This window comes from Notamacropus eugenii, chromosome 1, assembly GCF_028372415.1.
Source record: "Notamacropus eugenii isolate mMacEug1 chromosome 1, mMacEug1.pri_v2, whole genome shotgun sequence".
Taxonomy (NCBI): domain Eukaryota; kingdom Metazoa; phylum Chordata; class Mammalia; order Diprotodontia; family Macropodidae; genus Notamacropus; species Notamacropus eugenii.
In genome coordinates, this window is record NC_092872.1 from 717,185,265 (window position 1) to 717,193,834 (window position 8,570).

Consider the following 8,570-nt stretch of genomic DNA (forward strand, 5'->3'; position numbering starts at 1 on the left):
TTTCTTGTAGTGTAAGATAGTTTTTCATATCAGATTGAGTGTGCATATTATTCCCTCCTTAAGCCAAATGTGATGAGAGTAAGCTTCACTTTTTCCCTCTCACCTCCCTCCTTTTCCCTTCCATTTGAAAAAGCTTTTTCTTGCCTCTTTTTCACCTGAAGTATTACACTCAGTTTTGCTGGGTAGGTGATTCTTGGTTTTAATCCTAATTTCTTTGACTTGTGGAATATCATATTTCAAGCCCTGTGATCCCTTAATGTAGAAACTTCTAGATCTTGTGTTATCCTGATTGTATTTCCACAATATTCAAAGTGTTTCTTTCTGGCTGCTTGCAATATTTTCTGCTTGACGTGGGAACTCTGAAATTTGGCTACAATATTCCTAGGAGTTTTTCTTTTTGTATCTCTTTCAGGAGGTGATCAGTGGATGCTTTCAGTATTTATTTTACCCTCTGGTTCTAGAGTATCAGGGCAGTTTTCTTTGATAATTTCATGAAAGATGTTGTGTAGGTTCTTTTTTTGATCATGGCTTTCAGATAGTTGCATAGTTTTTAAATCGTCTCTCCTGGATCTTTTTTCCAGATCTGTTGTTTTTGCAATGAGATATTCCACATTGTTTTCTTTTTTTTTCATTCTTTTGGTTTTGTTTTGTAACTTCTTGGTTTCTCATGAAGTCGTTAGCTTCCATCTGCTCCATTATATAATTTTTAAAGAACTATTTTCTTCAGTGAGCTTTTGAATATCCTTTTCCATTTGGATAATTCTGATTTTCAAGGCATTCTTTTCCTCATTGGCTTTTTGGACTTCTTTTGCCATTTGGGTTAGTCTATTTTTAAAAGTGTTATTTTCTTCAGCATTTTTTTGGGTCTCCTTAAGCAAGCTGTTTGACTTGCTTTTCATGATTTTCTTGCATCGCTCTCATTTCTCTTCTCAATTTTTCCTCCATCTCTCTTTACTTGATTTTCAAAATCCTTTTTGAGCTCTTCTGTGGCCTGAGACCATTGCATATTTATTTTGGAGGTTTTGGATGCAGAATCCTTGACTTTTATGTCTTCCACTGATGGTGTGCTTTGTTCTTCCTCATCTGAAAGGATGGAAGAAAATACCTGTTCACCAAGACAGTAACCTTGTATAGTCTTATTTTTTCCTCTTTTTTTGGGCATTTTCCCAGCCAGTTACTTGACTTTTGAGAACTTTGTCAAGTGGAGGCTATACTCTAGGGACTTATAAGTTCTCATTTCCTCCAAGGTGGCGATCAGGGGAGAGGAGTTTACTCTTCTTCTGGCCCACACTCTGGTCTGGTAGCAACCACAAGCTTTTCTGCCCAGGATCTGCAAGTGCAATTCCCTCTCCAGAGCCTCCCCAGCTCCACTACACCAGTACTCTTCCTTTCCCCAGGACTCACACTCAAGACTGAGACCTGGATCAGGCTCTTGATTCCCTCAGAGTTTTTAGGCTGAGATATCCTAAAATAGGCGCTTCTACCTCACTGATCACTGCTGCCCTAGGGCTGGGACTTGGGTCAGACCACATTCCCTTCTCATGCAGGTGAAAGTGCTTTCTCGCTGACCTGTGAAGCTGTCTTTGGCATTTGTGGGTTGAGAAATCTGGGAAGCACAACTGCTGTTCATGATTACATACCCTGAAGCCAGCTCCAGTCCTGTCCCTGCAGCATGGTGTGGTGCAGCCAAGGCTGTGCCCTCCACTCTGAGCCCTGTGTGGTAGACCTTTCCTGTTGGCCTTCCAGGTTGTCTTGGGCTGGAAATCTCTTTCACTCTGTCGTTTTGTGGCTTCTGCTGCTCTGGAATTTGCTTAGAGTCATTTTTTACAGGTATTTTATCAGCTATGGGGGGAGAGCTACAGCAGGTACATCCTTCTACTCCTCCATCTTGGCTCTGCCCCACTTATGGCAATCTTTTGCAAATTCATCAGAAAAATTATTAATTTAATCAAATCTACAGGAGTCTCATTTTTAGTTTAGAGCCCCCAGCTAGGACTAAAAAAGAAAACCAAGTACTTTTAGACAGAGGGATTGGATCTCTGATTTTTCTGTATATCAGTACCAACGCTACTCCCTTTCTCCTTATATCCCCAATTACAATTAAGAATACACATAAATAAAACAATATCCATCTTCCCTGTTTTATAGAGGGTAGGAAACTTTTTTTTAAAAGAAACAATAGGCATTTATTACATGCAGAATACAAAGCAAGTAAGAGTAGAGATGCAAGTAGATTTATAGTACAGTTGTTGTTGTTATTGTGTAACTCTTCATGACCATCTCAACCTGGTTTTGAACTCAGTTCCTGTCTAACTCCAGACCCAGCATTCTATCCACTATCACACCTAGCTGCCCTTTATAGTACAATACTGCTAGGGAATTAGAAGAGTGGTGGTTGCCACTTAAGACTTTCAGAGGGTGGTTCAATTCCCCACTTCAACTGGAATGTTGTTGTGGCAGGATTGCTGTTTGAATTCCTCTTTGAAGTTTCTATTGGAGAAGGGCTGATCTGATGGAAGAGGACTCCACATATTTCTATTCAATCATGTTCCTTCTTGAGGCACAATGGTTCCTTGTTCCATTGCTCAAAGACCTTCAGAAGTTTCCCATCATCTGAAAAATCCATAATTTCCTGATTCCTTCTTAAGAGGATTTTACATTCTGACAACCATAAGAATTATGTTGGAGATGACAGTAACAATTCCAGTGAAAACTCTATTGTTGGTGCTGGTGGGCATGCTCCCAGATGTTGTAGAATCAGGTAGATGTAAGATAGGTAGTGTTGTCTCTGTCTCCTCTGGGTTCTGCCTCTGTAATTCCTGAGATCAACAGGACAGTGCCCCAGAACCTAGGCCCGGATTTTCATTTGGGACTTGTTTTCTTGATTTCCTGGGCCTCTGGACTGGCTCCTACCCAGGTAAGGTCCTTCAGGGATAAATTGAAGAAGTCTTGTCCATTATATCTGTAGCTCTAGAAGCCTTTGGTATAGCTGTCCATATGGAGCTCACAGCCCAGAATGATCTGGAGAGTATGAGATCTTTCTTCTCACTTTTTTGATCAATGATCCAAAGGATTTCTTCCAGCTCCTTCTCCTTCTCTATGATTTACTCAATATCTACTTTCTCCAGTGACTTCAAATTTACATTTTAACTCTTGACATCGCAGGACAGGAATTTCCTATTATTGAAGTAGCCATGGATTGTATATGAGAACTGTTTCAGTTCAGGATAGAAGACTGCTGTTAAATTGTACCAAAGTTTGGGGAATGCTTTGAAGCTTTCTTTGATGTTTGTGGGTTGAGAAATCTGGGAACTGTAGCTGCTACTTGTGATTCCATGCCCTGAATTCTGCTTCAGTCCTGTCCTTGCCATGTGGCCCAGACTGGGCTGCATTCCACTCTGAACCCAGAGTGATAGACCTTTCCTGTCGGCCTTCCAGGCTATCTTGGGCTGGAAATCTGTTTCACCCTGTCATTTTGTGGCTTCTGCTGCTCTAGAATTTGCTTAGTCATTTTTTTTCAGGTATTTTATGAGTTATGGGGGGAGAGCTAGAGCAGGTCTGTCCTTCTACTCCACCATCTTGGCTCCACCCCAGGAAACTTTCAATTACTAATTAGATCAAGAATTTTGAGCAAAATTAAAGACCAGAGAAAGTTTGGAGTAAATTTCTCTTATGTTGGGCAGAGGAAGGGAAGAAGTAAAGGAAATGAAGTGACGTCACTACCTTTTCTTGGTCTTCCAGAGATACACAGTTCAATCAGTGTCCCTAGCATGTTTTAGCCATACTCTTGCCTCATCAGGGTGCCAAGGGGAAGCAGCTCTTGCAACAGTTAGCCTCTATTCTCCAGGTTTACATTGCAGAGTGCCTCTTGGAGCTTTTCTCTCTCCTTTAGCTTTGTATGTGATTCAAATATTTCCTTCCTCAAGTGAAAATCCGTGAACCTCTTCTTTCATGCTGGGGTCCTTTCTCTCATTTCAGCAATCCAGCTAAGGTTCCATTCTGACTAGTAATATTTCAACTTCCATCATGCCATTTCTCCAATCAATAGTAAGTATCTTATTAAATACCTATTATATACTGGGCACTATACTAAGCATTGGAATACAAAGGTGGGCAAAAACCAGTCCATCACTCAGTGAGCATTTATTAAGTACCTACTATATGCCAAGAACTATGCTAAGTGCTGGAGATACAAAAAAAAAAAAAAAAATCAAAAGACAATCCCTGCTCTCCAGAAGCTCCCATATCAATTGTTATACAAGGAAGATTTTTCTGTCAGTTAGAGAAACCCCAAAAGAGAATGGGCTACTGTCTCATGATAATTTTTTTTTGGTTTTCCCAGTGCCCTGTATGTACCTGGCACTATTAATAAATGTTTGTTGAACTGACTTTGCTTGTTTTAAAGATGAGTTCCCCATCAATGAACATATTCAAGTAGGAGGTAAATGGCTAATTGTTGGACCGTCTCTGGACTCCCTAGTGGTTAGTGCTCTATTTCTTCTCAGTTTTCCTTATGTTTACTACCTGTATACATGTATTCCCTGGTAGAATATTAAGTTCTTGAAGGCAAGGCTGAGTCCAATGTTTGGCATATATAGTAGGCACTTAATGGATATTTATTGAATGGAATGTTTTAGATGTATTGAAGGTATAGGAGTAGATGTTTTCTTTGCCAATTTTGTGATGTATTTTGTTGTTGTATCACATTTATTTCCCAAATATTTCTCTAACCCACTTCTCTTCCAGATAGTCATCCCTTATAAAAAGAATAAAAGAAACTGGTGATTGAAATGAGCTAAGACATCAACCAACTCTGCCAGTAAGAGCAGGTTTCCTCTGCAAAGAAAGGGGAGAGGTTCATTTTTCTATGTTTGTTGTGGACAAGCTTGGTCCTTATAACTTCACAGAATTCAATCTCAATTCCTGTTGTCTTTCCACACTTACATATTGTAGGCATTGTGTATAGATTGCTTCCCTAATTCACTTTGTTTCAATTCATCTACATCTTCCCATGCCCTTAGATAGCTACCATTCAAATCATGCTTCAAGGTTAACAAAGTCTTTATACATATTATCTCAGTTAATCCTCACAACAGCCCTAGGAGCTAGGTTCTATTGTTATCTACATTTTACAAATGAGGAAATTGAGGCAAGTGACTTGCTCAGAATCACACAACCAGTAAGTGTCTGAGGCAGGATTTGAGTTGAGGTCTTTCTGATTCTGGATCCATTGCATGACAACAATAATAGCTACCATTTAAATAGCTCTTTAAGGATTGCAAAGTGCTATATGAGTATGATCTCATAATCATAGGTAGGTGTTATTATACCCAATTTACAGATGAGGAAACTCCTCTGTGCCACCTAGTAGCCATATTATTCATTTCTGAAGCACTGTACTATTTATTACATGACACTCATGTACCCCAACTTGTTTAGCCATTCATCAGTCAATGGGCATCTACTTTGTTTCTGGTTCATTGCTGCTACAGAAAATACTGCTTATAAGTATTTTGATGTTTATAGAATTTTCCTTTAGTCATTGAACTCCTTGGGGAATTGGAGATCTTTGGGTCAATGGGTATGGAAATTTTAGTCACTTTCTCATGCTAGATGACTCTGAAAGTTTATTCTGACTCTTAAGAATTTATGTTTTTTTTCACCTGCCTCAGAGGTGGAAATCATCCTCTATAGAACAGTATGGTCTATTCTAAGAAAAGTGACAGGAATATTCAGCATCATTAGACTGATAGGCATTTGGGGCATGAGGATATGATCAGTTTAGTCAGTCAATTAGCATTTATTAAGTACTTACTATGTGTCAGGCATTTTACTAAGCAGTAGACATGTAGTGGTGGTGGTGGTAATACAAGTCCAGGTAAGGATGAGGAGACTGAAGAATGTGGAGATTCAGAGTGCAGTTAGGTGGTTGGCACGGAAGTTAAAAGGAGAGCAATTCATCTTCTTTCTTTTGTCTAGTCTGTGTCTTTGAGGGTGTCCTAATGGAAATCACAAGTGAGGCTCAATCTTACCCACTTAAAGAACAGTGGGAAAATACAGAGTGGACCAGTCCCAGGGAGTAGAAGACTCCTTTAGCTATACTTCGCCTTGGGAAAAGCCAGAATTTACATGACAGTGGATGGTGTAACGAGGGCCTTAACTGCCCGGGATAGCTAGAGTCAATGCTGTGAGCAGTCTTAGCCTGTTTTCCTCCTCCTTGTGCTCCCTCTTTCCCCATTCTATATTGTGGTGATTGTGCTATTGACCATTCATAGTCTCATGGCTCAGTTTCTAAAACTTGAGTCCTTTGAGACCTAGGACACCTTTCGGATGAAACTGGGCATCAGAGATCAGTAAAGCAGGGCATTCAAAGATAATTTGGATGAATGTATGAATAAAAAAGCATTTGTTAAATGGTTATGTTGAGCCAAGCACTATGTTCAGCACTAGGGATACAAACAGAAAAAATGGAGACAGTCCCTGTTCTCAAGGAGTCAGCTCTCTAATTGGGAGAGACAACAGATCTAAAATAATTCAGTTGCAAGGTCAATGGAAAAAGCCCGGAAGTGTCGTAAGGGCCCAACAATGGAATGCATGGTAAAGTCCAGACATTCTTAGGGTGTATACCAGCAGGCTAGGTGACAGTTCCCAGAGGTGAGCAGGGTGTAGTGGCTGATAATAAGACCTGGTGGTCCTCCATCTCCTCTGAAGGCTTGTCATTAGTTGTAGTTCATAATCTGTCCAAGTGCTATGAACAGCTGTGCCACTCTTGCTAGTCATAGGGTTTGGGCAGCCCAGGTCCTTGGGGGAGGAGCAAAGGAGAGGAAAGGGATCAATATTAGTAGTTAATATTAACAAGAAGAACAATTGTCATTAGCATTTATACAGCTCCTACTATGTTCCAGGCACTGGGCTAAACTCTTCATTTTATTTGATTTTCACAACCCTGGGAAGTAGGTGATAATAGTGCCCTCATTTTCACAGGTGAAGAAACTGAGGCATAAAGAGATTAAGTGACTTGCCCAGGGTCACACAGCTAGTAAGTGTCTGAGGATAGATTCGAACTCAGGTCTTCCTGACTCCAGGCTCAGAGCTCTATCCACTGCCCCATTTAGTTGCCTCAATGGGTAGTTTTTTTGAGATGGCTGCCCTCTGAAGTCTGGGAAGCCTATAGTTCACGAGGATTATAGTAGTGAGGGGAGAAGGAAGGAGAAAGACCTAGAAGAATATAAAATATAGAACAAAGGGTTGAAACCTTGCACCACATTAGGTCAATGAATGTGGATGTAAGAAAGAGTAAGAGGAAATCTTATCTTTCAGGAATTGACTCTTTGTCTCTCTCTCTCTCTCTCTCTCTGTCTCTCTCTGTCTCTGTCTCTCTTTCTCTCTCTCTCTGGCTCTCTCTCTGTCTGTCTGTCTGTCTGTCTCTCTCTGTCTCTCTCTGTCTGAGAATTAGGAAGATTAAACTGTATATACAATACCAGGATAACTGTAGAGGGCTTAGTTTAAAAGTTTCTTTTGATTCCATAAAACTAATACTAATCAACAGTAATTTATTCGAAAGAGCAAACAATTATTGAATGCCTACTACATGTGGGAGACTGCTAAACCCTGCAAATACCAAGATAAAATAAGAACAGTGTCTTTTTTCAAGGATATGTGTGTGAATTGCTAATTGTTTTCTAACTAATTGCATACATAATTATTATTATTATCTATTTGATAACTGTTGAGAGACAAGATAGTTCAGTGGAATTTTCATTTGGTTTGGAGGCATAAGCCTTTGGTTTAAGTCCTGGTTCTGACACCTAATTAGCTCTGTAAACTTGGACCAATCATTCACCTCTTTCAGTCTCTTCCTTTTTGTTGACTTTGGGTTCAACAGGGAGACGTTCATTGGAAGTGTTCACCTCCATTGGAAATGTCTTATGTGGAGTCCAAACAAAAAAAATTTTCCTGTTGATAGTAAATGTTCCCAATAGTCCAAGTCACAGTTGACATTCTAATAGCCTGGAGCCTGCAACATGGCAGAGGAAGAAAGCACATAGCAAAGCAAGACATTGGTCTCAACATCCATGTTAGAAAAATAAAGTGGCTGAAAAAAACATTGCCTAGATTGGGACAAAGAGCAGGATGGGTATCCATCGAATTCATCTGACAGAATGTATGCCATGGACAGTCATTGCCCATGGAGGAAAGTCACAGGGGTTCTAACATGAACTTGTTTTAAAGAATATTCTGAACGTTATATTTCAATATGATTGGCTTCCTTTGAAATTCCATGTATCTTATTTTATGCATTTAAAACCTATTGCCCCCCCCCCCCCCAGGCTCCAAAGGATTCCTCAGTTACTAAAGAGGGTCATGACACACACAAAAATGGTTAAGAATCCCTGGACTAAAACCAATTTTAGTTGTTATTGAGTTGTTTCAGTCATATCTGATGCCTTGTGACCTCATTTGGGGTTTTCTTGGTGAAGATACTAAAGTGGTTTACCATTTCCTTCTCCAGCTCATTTTACAGATGAGGACACTGAAGCAAACAGGGTTAAGTGACTTGCCCAGGGTCA